Consider the following 14,641-nt stretch of genomic DNA (forward strand, 5'->3'; position numbering starts at 1 on the left):
CTCGGGTTCAAGCTATTCTCCTACCTCAGCCTACTAGTAGCTGGGATTACAGGCATGTGCCACCACGTCTAGCTAATTTTTGTATTTATAGTAGAGGCAGGGTTTCACCATGTTGGCCAGGCTGGTCTGAAACTCATGGCCTCAGGTGATCTGCCCGCCTCAGCCTCCCAAAGTGCCAGGATTACAGGCATGAAGCACCACTCCCGTCTGTTTGTTTTTCTGAGACAGCATCCTGCTCTGTCGCCCAAGGTGGAGTGCAGTGGTGCGATCTCGGCTCACTGCATCCTCTGCCTCCCTCCCCCTCATGGATGGTTTTAATAACAGCTGGTCCTGGCTTTGGAGAACCACTAAGCTGACATTTTGAATGAGTCTTAGAATTAACATTTCTTCGGTGACAATTTTGGTATGTATTTTTTCTTATACACTTTAACAATATGTTTGGAGACCGAACCATTTTGAAATATCAGCTCTACAACTTACTGGAAAATTTACAATGCTTCTGCAAGCTTCATTTTCCTTATCTGTAAAATTGAACAAGAGTAACTCCTTGCTTTAAAGTTAAATGATTATGCATATCACATTTTAGCTACTTTGATTATAATTTTATTATCTCAGATTGTATCACAAGATTAGGTATTTTATAAAATGATCATATTTATGGAGGTATAGAAAATAAAATTTATAGCTCAATAATATATCACTGTAGTACACTTGCGTATCAGTTACTACAGTCTAATATAGTGCTAATATTAGAAAAATGAGAGGAATCAAAACATATTTATCAAATTTATGCAAAATGATTAGCATGTTCCTATCATATTATCTCAAGACCTAAGTGCTGTCTAACAGAGTAAAATATTGTATCTTAATGTTTTGAGAAAGTTAACAGTTTGCAAAATTCCTATCCCTCACTCTGTTTTATTTTGTTTACTAGGTCATGTTTTTCAGAATCTGGTTACAAAATCCATTCATTTTCATAGTATTCTATGCAGCAGAGACATTTGTAGTCTTGGAGGCAATATGAATGAAAGTTAGTGCTGTCTCACTGGGATTATTTTAATAGTCTCACTGTGCTCAGTTCTTCACTCCACTTTAACCCTTTCTATACCTTTCCATGCATGTTGCACCATTTGGTTTTCTAAAGACTAATTAGAATCTTGTCCTTTCTACGAAAGTTTTCTATAATTTTACCTGTTTCCTAGGCTTTGAGGTAATTCCACACCACTAGTATTTGCCCAGGCAAATTATTGACAGCTTCCCTGCACTCCCTACAACTTTCTGATTTTATATGTGGGGACTCATTACTCCCATTTCTACATCCCATCAACACATATGGCATTGTAAAGGGAAAACTGGCCACCTGCTTCCCGACTGCAACCTCATCTCACCAGAGCAACATTACCTGCAAAAGCAGAAACTTTTGAAGTTAATGTTGAATTACATGAACCTAACGACTTTAGAAAATGGATCAGCTGCTTCACTAATTGATAAATTCTATGATGGTTAATATTTGTACTTAGAAACATGCATAGGCTGAACTGAACAGGACCTTTACTAAAGGGAACTGGCATATCTCTGCCTCACATGGGTGAGAAAATTTTTTTAAAAAGAGATCCTGACCGGGTGATAAATATTGTCCTTAGAAAAGGGGTTCTAGAGTTCCTGGCTCATCTTAAAACTGCGGAAGCAAAAGATAACACTGATCAAGTTCAGGGGTTCCAACTAAGGACTGGCAAAGAAGGAGAGGATATCAGGGAATAGAGAGACTCAAGGAACAAGATTTCCACTTGTCTGTAGGAGAAGTTATGTTTCCAGGAATATAACTGGAGATATGAATGAAGAGACCTGAAAATAAGACTGCCTTGGGAAAGAAAAAGTAAAGCTGAGGAAGTGGAAACTTGGTAGAGATGGGAGAAGCAGACATACTGAAAAAACTTCCAAAGGTCTCTTTCCCTTGAAGATCTAGAGTTCAGTCCACAATTATGAGAGACTAATATTTCATTTTTATATTGTACTTCCCTTACGGAATTGTTACATTTGTCTTCACAACTTGGTTTGATTATCTCATAGGAGACTGAAGGGATAGGAAAGAATAGGGTGGGAAACCTCACCTGATCCGCTCAGAGAAGCAACTGTCTATGGATCTGAGTTCTGGTTGGTGATCAGAAGTACAGGAAGGTTGATTACAGAGAATTTGGCGTCACTAGCAAATGAGTATTACTACATAATTTAACATAAGAAGAGAAGCACAGTTAACTTTATTTTCATGCCATATGCCAATGGGAACTTTCCTTGGCCAGGAGAAAAAAAAGCAAACAAATAAACAAACAAAAACGCTGGAGATAAGAGTTTATGGATTCTATATTATAAAGCCTCCACCATCTTCTAGTAAGAATCTGTCTCCTTCTCTTTTTCTCTTTGAACCCACATGGCATGTGTCACTTTCTAACTTATAAAAGAAGTATATTGTTATAATACTGGTAAATTTACAAATCATTGCCATATCATATTTACAACTAGGAATCTGGGAATGCATAGGATGTTATTTTCTTTGATTATATAGTCTTATTTTATCATAATGTAGACATTTAAAATAAATGGAAGACATTTGATAACATTTGTATAGTAAATTGCTGAGAATTGACTACCAGTGATGAAATAAAAAAAATCATTTTTTTAAATGTACTCTATTGACTGGGCACGGTGGCTCATGCCTGTAATCCCAGCACTTTGGGAGGCCGAGGTGGGTGTATCATCTGAGGTCAGGAGTTCGAGATCAGCCTGGCCAACATGGTGAAACCCCTGCTCTACTAAGAATACAAAAATTAGCCAGGCGTGGTGGTGAGCGCCTATAATCCCAGCTACTTGGGAGGCTGAGGCAGGAGAATCACTTGAGCCAGGGAGTTAGAGGTTGCAGTGAGCCGAGATCACACCACTGCACCCCAGCCTGGGCGACAAGAGTGAAACTCTGTCTCCAAAAAAAAAAAAAAAAATTGGCTCTGTCATACAAATTGTTCTCATACAAATTGTTGTCCCCCAACAAAGTGGTTTATAAGTATACACATAAAAGCTACATAAAATAAATTAGCAATAGAGTGAAAATTGTTGTTTTTTTCAGTTTGACACACTTTCTCATGTCACATAAATTTTGCACGTCTTTTTCTGCCCAACAACTCTCTCTCTTTCATTTGGCTAATTCTTATTTGGGAAAGGAAAGAGGTGGCTGTGACTTAGAAAGGGTGACAAAAGGTATCCTTGTAAAGGAACTGCTCTGTATCTTGAACGTGGTAGCGATCACATGAATCTACACATATGATACAATTGCATATAAACAAATGTATTCACACACATAAATGAATGTGTGGTGAATGTGAATGAGGTAAGTGGGTTTTATCAATGCCAATTATTTGGCTGTGCTTTTACTATAGTTATGCAAGATGTTACTGTGACAGAAGACAGTGTAGGGTATACAGGATCTCATTATATCATTACATATACCTGCATTTTAATCTACGATTATTTTAAAATAAAGTAAAATGCCCAGATAGCCATCAATATTTGTATTGCTTGTATGAAATTAGCAGTGTCTTTTTATTAAAGAGATTGTGTTTTTTTACAGATATATAGATAAGTTGTGTTCAGTGCTCATGAATTATTAATCTCTAAGGATAAATCTTTACTACTTAATTTAAGTCTAGTTAAATTCCTTATAGTTTCTACATCTTGCTGGATCTAGAAGCTAATTACCTATCTAAACACTTGGATAGTGAAAGAGCAAAAAATACCTTTTACTTGAAACTCATATTTTAAATATAGGATTTCATTTTAAAAAGTAAAATTAATTCTTCTGGTTGTGCTCCCATCTCAATGTCTATTTCTTCTTCTTCTCCTTTTCTGGATCTTCCATTTCTCCTGACCTGTACATGTTGGCTAGTCCAAGGTGTTGCTCTTTTTTTTCTTTCTCTTCTTCATTCACATTGTTAAGAACTGTGAAGGTTCTGAACTTCTACTTTACTTGAAAGTTAATAGTTACCCTGCAATAGTTCTATAGATGCTGCCAAAAGACGCTGGCAGAGTCTCCTCAGTCAGAGACAAAAAACTTTATTGTTCAAGGCACAATAGGTAGCATGAGCTTCATGTTTTCATTATTTTCATTATTTTCCCCAAGACCCAGAGAGGTGATGTGAAGTGATTGATGAACGCTATGGCACAAATCTATCTTTTTAAATTAAAAATATTTATGCATATGTAAGAATTACATATATTTATGGGGTACATATTTTGGTACAAATATTCAATGTATAGTGATCAAATCTGAGTAATAGGAACATCCATCCCCTAGTACTACTACTACTACTACTACTACTACTACTACTACTACTACTACTACTGCTACTACTAAGGATATTTCCCTCGCAACTAGAGGACACCATGTAATATGTAGATAGAAGTATTGTGTGGGAATTCCATAAAGCCTATTTAAAAGGAACTTGACTGAGCAAGAAAGATGGCTTGTTTTTTTTTTTTTATTTTTTAATCCTCTTTTCTCTTTCCTGAAATACACAATAGGATGCCTCAGGTGTAGAAGTCATGTTAAGCCACTTGCAATACCGGGGTCTGAAGAAAACTGAGAACCTGACAACTCCATGTTTCAGCTTGGAAAAAGATAGGTAACTATGGACAGCCCATCTGGAATTGTCTTCAATCTTGTAAGCATGAGGAAGTGACCAATCTTCAATTGTTTCCTCTCTCTGATTATAAGAAATCAGCCAGTGAAGATAGAGTTTAGGACAGGGAATGATGGGACCGTTAGTAATGTAAACTTCAGAGCATTTAAATACTCCCACTCATTGATAACTCACGTTCTGGCCTGGTATCAAAGATACTCCTTTATTCATTCACTAATTGCCAGAAGGATGCATATGTCTGATTTCTTCTCTATGGAGTCCCTATCTCTAAAACCAAAGGGGAGGGAGAGGCAGTGAGGCTTAGTTCATGTTTCAGCAAAAAAAAAAAAAAAAAAAAAAAATTCTTGGAAAAAAATGATTTATTTAGGATTAGATACTACCTGACATTTGCACTACAAAATTCATTCAAATCTTTTTTTTTTTTTCTTTTCTCTTTTCTTCTTTCTTTCTTTCTTTCTTTCTTTCTTTCTTTCTTTCTTTCTTTCTTTCTTTCTTTCTTTCTTCTTTCTTTTTCTTTCTTTCTTTCTTTCATCCTTTCTTTTTTATTTTTTCTTTTTTTTGAGACGGAGTTTTGCTCTTGTTGCCCAGGCTGGAGTGCAGTGGTGTGATCTTGGCTCACTGCAACCCCCACCTCCCAGGTTCAAGCAATTCTCCTACCTCAGCCTCCTGAGTAGCTGGGATTACAGGCGCCTGCCATCATGCCCGGCTAATTTTTGTATTTTTAGTAGAGACGGGGCTTCATCATGTTGGCCAGGCTGGTCTCGAACTCCTGACCTCAGGTGATCCACCTGCCTCGGCCTCCCAGAGTGCAGGGATTACAGGTGTGAGCCACCACCCCCGGCCTCAAATGCTACTTTCTCTGGGAATCTTTTCCAGATAAAATAATAGGCCTGAATTAAATGCACCTTCCTAATTAAAGCCAAGCACATGCCACTATTATAATACTTAATGCTCTGTATTGTAATTAGCTTTTTAAATTGTATCTTTTTTAGTATACTCAAAGCCTCTTAAGGCAAGGCTTATATTTTATACTCCTAAATCTTGGGAGATAGTGCTAAGCCTGGTACATATTATACACTTGATAAATATTTATTGAATAAATGAATCAATTAAAAATGAAAGAAAAAGAAGAATGGGTGAATTATTTGTTTTAAGATAAAATATCACAGAATAATTGTGAATTGTTTAAAGCTACACAATGACTGACTGATAGAAGAAAGACATTGATTATTGTTTGAGTAGTAAACCAGGATGCCTGTGCATTTTATGAAGTTCTACAGAAGCCTTTGAAATGAGGTTATGTAACATTGTCCCAGAATTCCAGGTTTCTACTCTGTAAAATTGGCAACGTTTTAACTATACTACAAGAATGTTATTAAAATAAATGATAATGTTAAAGTTCTTAATGTATTATGCGATTTGCAGTAAGTACATAAAAACATTTATATTGAAAACATTCATTTTAGCTTTAGGTTTTACAGTTAAGTCTTTATCTCAAGTTGATTTTTCCATATGGTGAAAGGAGGGGGCCCAGTTTCAATCCTCTGCATATGGCTACTCAGTTATCCTAGCAACATTTATTGGGTAGGAAGTCCTTTCTCCATTGCTTGTTTTTGTTGACTTTGTTGATGCAGATGGTTATAGGTGTGCAGCTTTATTTTGGGGTTCTCTAATCTGTTTCATTGGTCTATGTTTCTGCTTTTGTACCAGTATCATGCTGTTTTGGTTACTGTAGCCTTGTAGTATAGTTTGAAGTTGGGTAGTGTGATGCTTCTACCCTTATTCTTTTTGTTTAAGACTCTTTTGGTTATCTCGGCTCTTTTTTGGTTCCATATACATTTTATTTTATTTCATTTTTTAATTATACTTTAAGTTTTAGGGTACATGTGCACAATGTGCAGGTTTGTTACCTATGTATACATGTGTCATGTGGGTGTGCCGCCCCCATTAACTCGTCATTTAGCATTAGGTATATCTCCTAATGCTATCCCTTCCCCTCCCCCCACACCACAACAGTCCCTGGTGTGTGATGTTCCCCTTCCTGTGTCCATGTGTTCTCATTGTTCAATTCCCACCTATGAGTGAGAACATGCGGTGTTTGGTTTCTTGTCCTTGCGATAGTTTGCTGGGAATGATGGTTTCCAGCTTCATACATGTCCCTACAAAGGACATGAACTCATCCTTTTTTATGGCTGCATAGTATTCCATGGTGTATATATGTCACATTTTCTTAATCCAGTCTATCATTGTTGGACATTTGGGTTGCTTCCAAGTCTTTGCTGTTGTGAATAGTGCCACAATAAACATATGTGTGCATGTGTCTTTATAGCAGCATGATTTATAATCCTTTGGGTATATACCCAGTAATGGGATGGCTGAGTCAAATGGTATTTCTAGTTCTAGATCCCTGAGGAATCGCCATACTGACTTCCACAATGGTTGAACTAGTTTACAGTCCCACCAACAGTGTAAAAGTGTTCCTATTTCTCCACATCCTCTCCAGCACCTGTTGTTTCCTGACTTTTTAATGATGGCCATTCTGACTGGTGTGAGATGGTATCTCATTGTGGTTTTGATTTGCATTTCTCTGATGGCCAGTGATGATGAGCATTTTTTTCATGTGTTTTTTGGCTGCATAAATGTCTTCTTTTGAGAAGTGTCTGTTCATGTCCTTTGCCCACTTTTTGATGGGGTTGTTTGTTTTTTTCTTGTAAATTGGTTGGAGTTCATTGTAGATTCTGGATATTAGCCCTATGTCAGATGAGTAGGTTGCAAAAATTTTCTCCCATTCTGTAGGTTGCCTGTTCACTCTGATGGGCATTCAATTAGGAAAAGAGGAAGTCAAATTTTCCGTTTGCAGATGACATGATTGTATATCTAGAAAACCCCATTGTCTCAGCCCAAAATCTCCTTAAGCTGATAAGCAACTTCAGCAAAGTCTCAGGATACAAAATCAATGTGCAAAAATCACAAGCATTCTCATACACCAATAACAGAGAGCCAAATCATGAGTGAAATCCCATTCACAATTGCTTCAAAGAGAATAAAATACCTAGGAATCCAACTTACAAGGGATGTGAAGGACCTCTTAAAGGAGAACTACAAACCACTGCTCAATGAAATAAAAGAGGATACAAACACCAATGACTTTCTTCACAGAATTGGAAAAACCTACTTTAAAGTTCATATGGAACCAAAAAAGAGCACACATTGCCAAGTCAATCCTAAGCCAAAAGAACAAAGCTGGAGGCATCACACTACCTGACTTCAAACTATACTGCAAGGCTACAGTAACCAAAACAGCATGGTACTGGTACCAAAACAGAGATATAGACCAATGGAACAGAACAGAGCCCTCAGAAATAATGCCGCATATCTACAACTATCTGATCTTTGACAAACCATATAAATTTTAGAATTTTTTTTTTCTAATTCTGGGAAAAATGTCATTGGTAGTTTACTAGGAATGGCATTAAATCTGTAAATTGCTTTGGGCAGTATGGCCATTTTATTGATGTTGATTCTTCCTATCCATGAGCATGGAATATTTTTCCATATGTTTGTTATCTGACGTTTTTCAGTACTATTTTGAAATTTTCATTACAGAGATCTTTTACCACCCTGGCTAGCTGTATTCCTAGTTATTTTGTGTCTTCTGTGTGTGACTATTGTGAATGGGACCATGGTTTTGATTTGGCTCTCAGCTTGGATATTGTTGGTATACAGAAAAGCTACTTACTTTTTGTACATTAAAAACCCTAGAAGATAACATAGGAAATACCATTCTGGACATAAGGTGTGACAAACACTTTATGAGGATGAAGCCAAAAGCAACTGTAATGAAAATACAATTTGGTAAGTGGGATCTAATTAAACTAAAGAGCTTCTGCACAGCAAAATAAACTATCAACAGAGTAAACAGACAACCTACAGACTGGGAGAAAATATTTGCAATTTATGGATCCAACAAAGATTTAATATCCAGGATATGTAAGGAAATCAAACAAATCAACAAAAAAAATCAAACAACCTCATTAAAAAGTGAGCAAAAAGCATGAACAGACATTTCTCTAAAGAAGACGTACACTCAACCAAGAAGAGTCTGAAAAAATACTGAACACCACTAATCATTAGAGAAATGCATATAAAAACTACAGTGAAATACCATCTCATACAAATTAGAATGGCTATTAATAAAATGTCAAAACATAATAGATGCTGGTGAGGTTGTGGGGGAAAGAGAATGCCGCCCCATCTGGGATGTGGGGAGCGCCTCTGCCTGGCCGCCCCATCTGGGAGGTCTACCACAGAGGCCAGAAGCAATGTGGGGGCTGGACGTGGTGGCTCACGCTTGTAGTCCCAGTACTCTGGGAGGCCGAGGCGGGTTGATCACTTGAAGCTAGGAGTTCGAGACCAGCCTGGCCAACATGGTGAAACATGTGAAAAATACAACAGACAAACCAATCAACCCACCCAGCGACAACAAAACAGGTCTACCCTTGGAGTCATACTCTAATTGTTTCTATTTTCCTCCCTTTCTGATCCTTTATCCCACTTTCTTTTTCTTCCTCTTCCTTCTCCTTCTTCTTTGTCAAATAGAGGATTGAGTTATTATCATTGATCCATACAAAGTCCCTCTCTCATTTATTTTCTTTAATTCCCACCCCCCATTTCTATTCCCCATCTTCCCATGTGCAACCTTCCTGATATGTTTGATATGCATCTTTTTGTTTATATGTATTTTTAGAAAATATTGTATGCAAAAAAATTAATAAAAAAATACAGGGAAACAAGTGAAAATCATTTTAGTGGCAATACTTTAAAATATTTCAATGTGTAATCAATGTAGAAATTATTAATGGGATATTTGGAATACTTTTCGTGCTGAGTTTTCAAAAGTCAATGTGTTGTTCACCTACAGAACATCTGAATTTGGACTGGCCACATTGCAAGTGTTACATATGCCTAGTGGTTATTGTGCTGGACTTTGTAAGCCTAGAATTTGTTTCCTGATAATAATCTTCCCATATTTAAGTTTATAGCCAATAAATCACTCTTAGGTTTTTAAAGCTTTTTTAAAAAAGTCTTCCCGCCTTTTTTTTTTTTTTTTTTTTAGAGACAGCGTCGCTTTCTGTGACCCAGACTGGAGTGTAGTAGTATAATTATAGCTCAACATAACCTTAAATTCCTGGACTCAAGCAATCCTCTTGCTTCAGCCTCCAGAGTAGCTAGGACTACAGATATGCACCACCACACCTAATTTTATTTATCTTTTCTTTGTAGGGATGGGTTGTTTCTATGTTGCTCAAGCTGGTCTTGAAATCCTGGGCTCAAGCAGTTCTGCCTCAGCCTCCCAAAGTGGTGGGATTATAAGTGCCAGCCACCTCACTTGACCTACTTTTGTTTGTATAACAAATCACAAATATTGGGATACAGGAAAAACTGTCTTTACTAAAAGCCAAATAAATATTAAGATAATAGATATGCACCTTTTTATTATTTTTTACAGGTGTTGAAGAAGAGAAAAGGTTGCAGAGATGCATAAAATAAAATCTACAACCCAGGTGAATCAGATGAGTGTAGATGCTGTAGCAGTGGCAACACTCAAAAAACAGTTGAGGACTATTTCTGCTTTTGCTATCTTAAAAGCAATACACTTAAATTTCATAAAAGATACATGATATAATAGAGTTTTCTAAAGGGTAGACAATGTTATGCCATTGACTTAACAGCATTATAACACACATTTCACAAGCTGAATGGATGAGGAATAACCTTAGTTTCCACTTCCATTTAGAAGGAACCCAAGAAATACGTCAGGGTAGGACCATTTTAAAGACAATAATGCAAGAAATTAGACATTTCTCTCTCCTTTTGTGTAGTTTTTAAAGTCATATATTTAATATGCTTTTCATTTTGGCCCTTTGGATAGGTGTGTCAGGTTTAGAACTTCTTACATGTGAATAGGGTGCTGTAGTATTAAGTAATTTTAAAATCACATATTACAAAAGATCATGTATGCCTTTATTAAGCCACAATAAGGTGGTGATGATTTTGTTTTTTAATCTTAAAATTTAATGACGTTTATCTGCTTTTCACCTCCCCCCAGGGAAAGTTTTACAAAAACCCACAGAGGTAACTGTACCATATGAGAAGATGCTACCAGAAGACCAGTCAGCTTTGATAGTACAGGGGCTTCCAGAAGGTTTTGCCTTTAAACACCCTGAGAATTATGATCTTGCAACCCTGAAATGGATTTTGGACAACACAGCTGGGATTTAATTTATTATTAAGAGGTGAGGTGCTTTCTCCCTTCGTGCCCATCAATGGTTTATTCATATGAATTTGAATATTCAGCTTATGTTAATATATTTTAAAAATTCTTGGTTAACACAATTCATTGAAATTTATGCTGTCATTAATTTTGTGTATTCATGTGTAGTTTTATTAGTTTTGTTTTATTGCAGATATTTCTTAGAGCCAAAGAAGCATCTAGATTAGTGATTGCTTTGCTTCCTTGATAGCTGGCTGGCTTCCTAATCCCGTTTTGCTAGATTTTAATACACTTTAATGGTTTCTCTTTGATTTCTTTGAGAATACGATGTAAGACGTTTTCTGATGGGCTGCTTAGATATTTATATAATCCAAGAAAAGTTCATTGAGCAGAAAAAGTAGAGACTTGTTTTTGTTTTCAGATCAGCTACTTGTTTTCTGTGTAAGATCATAGATCTGCCCCCACTTCCAAGCATCATGAGTAGGACTAATTGACCTAACGTCACTGAATAGGCCTGGCATTTTTGGGCACAGCATTGGGTGGGGAGGGGATACACAACTGTGTATAAGCATTATGGCTTTGGACTGCTTGGAGTCTCATGGAAGGGAGAAAAGTTTGTAAAATGACCATGGCAAGAGCCTCGCATCCCTGCTGTAAGACTGGTTCAGAGAAAGTGCTGCGAATGTTCATTAGGGGTTGGATTCCTTTATAGTTCAGGAAGAATTTCATGAGGTAGAGTGCATTTACATGAGCCCTTGGAGAATGAGAAGGATTTCAACTTCCTTTAGGGAAGTTTAGCCATTTCATTTGAGAGAAAAAATGATAAAGAGTGGCACCCTTTGGAGCCAATATTTTTTTAGACTTTTGAAAGGAAATAACCAATATCGTTGGAATACTCTTCACAATGTAGGGATAAAAGGGAAAATAATATGTACATGAACACACACATTTTGTTTTCTGTTAATCTTTGTTTTATGCTCATTGTAGTGAAAAGATTTTTAGCAGCTTTATTGAGGTATAATTGATGCACCATAAAATTCACCTGTCTGAAGTATTTAATTCACTGATAGTAAATTTACAGTCTTAAAATTTTTTTAAATGATTTTACAACCATCATCACAATCCAATTTGAGGATGCTTTTATTATATCCTATGTGTGAATTATAATAGAAATTGAATATATAGTGTGTTTCCTATTGAAATTAGTTTTTTTTCACTGAGCATAATTCACCTCAGGCTCATTGGGCTTGTTGTGTGTATCAGTAGCTCCTTTTTATTGCTGAGCATTAAGTATTCTATGAACATACCACCTGTTTATCCAATCATCACTTGATGATTCTGTCGTTTTAATTTTTTGCTGTTATGAATAATGCTACAGTGACCATACTTGAGCAAGTTTTTGTCTGGACATATACCTTAATACCTCATACATTGTATATATACCTAGGAGTATAATTACTAGGAATAGGGTACATTTACACTGAACTTTTAAGAAACTGACCGGTTGTTTTCCCAAGTAGCACATTTTTGTATTCCAGCAGCACATTAAAAGCATTCAAATTCTCCACATTGCTGCCAACTTACTGTCTTCTCGATGTTAGCCATTGTAATGGGTGTGACGTGGTATCTCATTTTGGTATTTTTTTGTTTTATATTTCTGTAGTTACTATTGCTGTTGTCTTACCTTATACTTTTTTTTTTTTTTTTGACACAGAGTCTCACTCTGTCACTCAGCTTAAAGTCCAGTGGCACGATCTCGGCTCAGTGCAGCCTCAACCTTCCCAGCTCAGGTGATCCCCCTCGCTCAGGTCTTGAGTAGCTGGGACTACAGGTGTATGCCATCATAACTGGCTAATTTTTGAATTTTTTTTTTTTGGTAGAGATGGGGTTTCCTCACATTGCCCAGGCTGGTGTCAAACTCCAATGAAATAAAAGCTCCGGAGACAGGAACAGCAGAGGCCTTATTTTGGATACAGTAAACCAGTAGTAAATAAATGTGAAAAATGAAATAAATTATCACACTGAGCATTGGCCTAAAATTCAGATTGAAGCACTATTATTTCTCTGGGTATGAAGAGCCGTTGAAGGTTTAAACAGAGAATAACTTGATTAAAGCTGTGATTCAGAAAGACGAGTGGAGCAAAAAAAATTTAATGGTGAATAACAGAAATAGGGAAATAAACTGCTTTGACCTCGTGTACTTTGATGCTGTTAGGTGCTTACAAAATAAGATTTGTTATTTCTTCTTCATCTTGAAACCTTTATCATTACATAGTGTTGTAACCGAGCGAGTTACAGAGAAATGCCACAGTCTGAGGCTAATTCAGGAGTCCTTTACTGCCGGCGACCGAGAGACGGCTAGCACTCAAAATTCTTTTGGCCCCGAAGAAGGGGCTAGATTTCTTTTCTATACCTTGGTCTAAAAGGGGAGGGGGAGCCTAGCTGAAGCAATTTTTACAGTAGCAGAACAGGCAAAAAGTTACAAGAATTAACGGTTACAGAGATAGTTACAGAAAAATAAACAGTTCCAGGTGCAGGGGCTCAAACTATCACAAACAGATAATGCATGGGCTTTGGGTACCATCCACCGAGCACATCCCTAGGAGCTGCTGGTGCAGCTTGTCTCAGTATCTTATCAGTAAGTGTGTTCCTGGATGTGCTTGGAGTCAGCTTGCTCTAGTTAAGACCTTGAGGAAGGGGGGTGGGTAAGCGGCTGCAAGGGAAGGAGCCAAAATGGAGTCTATGTGGCTCTCTCAGCTAAGGGAGAGTTAATCAGGTTGAAACAAGGTAGGGCATCACATTAGTACCTCTCTATATTCTTGATACTTGTTCTTGCTCTGAAGTCTGCTCTGCTGAAATTAATACAGCTACTTGACTTTCCTTCTGATAGATGTTAGCATGATACATCTTGTTGCCTCACTTCTATCTTATATATCTACATTTATATTTAAAGTGAGTTTCTTGTAAAAAACATATAGTTGGGTTTTATATTTGATCCACTGTGACAATCTTTGTCTTTTCATTGGTGTATTTAAACAATTGACAATTAATGTGATTATTGATATGCCATGTTTTTTCTCTTCTTTATCCCTATTTTTTCTTCTATTCTTTTTTCTGCCTTTTGTCATCTTAATTCAGCTTTTTTTGTGATTCCATTTTATCTACTTTTTTTTTTAGCATATCAATGATACTTATTTTACAACTTTTTAAAATGTGTTGCCCTAGAGTTTGCAATATACATTTGCACTTGTTCCAGATCCACCTTAAAATAACTTGATACTGCTTCCTAGGCAATGCAAGCACCTTATAATAACACATATTCCCAATTTTTCTCTCATCCCTTACATCATTGCTGTCATTTCATTCACTTATATATAAAGCATAATCATATATTTTTGCTATGGTCATTTTGAAAGACAACTATCTGTTATATCACTAAAAAATAAAATTAAGCATTTCAATTTTATCATCATTTATTCCTTCTCTAAAGATCTTTTTTTATGGAGATATGATCATCTGACTTGTATGATTTTCTTTCTCTTTGAATATATTCCTTTAACATTTGTTGCAAGGAAAATCTACTGGCAGCAAATTCCCTCAACTTATCTCATCTGCAAAAGTCTTTATTTCTGTCTCATTTTGGAAGGATGATTTTGCAGAATGCAGAATTCTAGGCTGG

The 14,641-nt window shown here is 36.5% G+C and overlaps 1 long non-coding RNA gene across 1 annotated transcript; it reads left to right on the forward strand.

The window, feature by feature from the left end:
* On the forward strand, window positions 1–11,573 carry LOC131382616 (uncharacterized). The gene is made up of 4 exons (XR_009212176.1): window positions 1–403; window positions 4,570–4,670; window positions 10,198–10,252; window positions 10,798–11,573. It is a non-coding gene; the product is annotated as an uncharacterized LOC131382616 (long non-coding RNA).
* The last annotated feature ends 3,068 nt before the right edge of the window (window positions 11,574–14,641 follow it).

This window comes from Hylobates moloch, unplaced genomic scaffold (genome assembly GCF_009828535.3).
Source record: "Hylobates moloch isolate HMO894 unplaced genomic scaffold, HMol_V3 SCAFFOLD_235, whole genome shotgun sequence".
Classification (NCBI taxonomy): Eukaryota; Metazoa; Chordata; class Mammalia; order Primates; family Hylobatidae; genus Hylobates; species Hylobates moloch.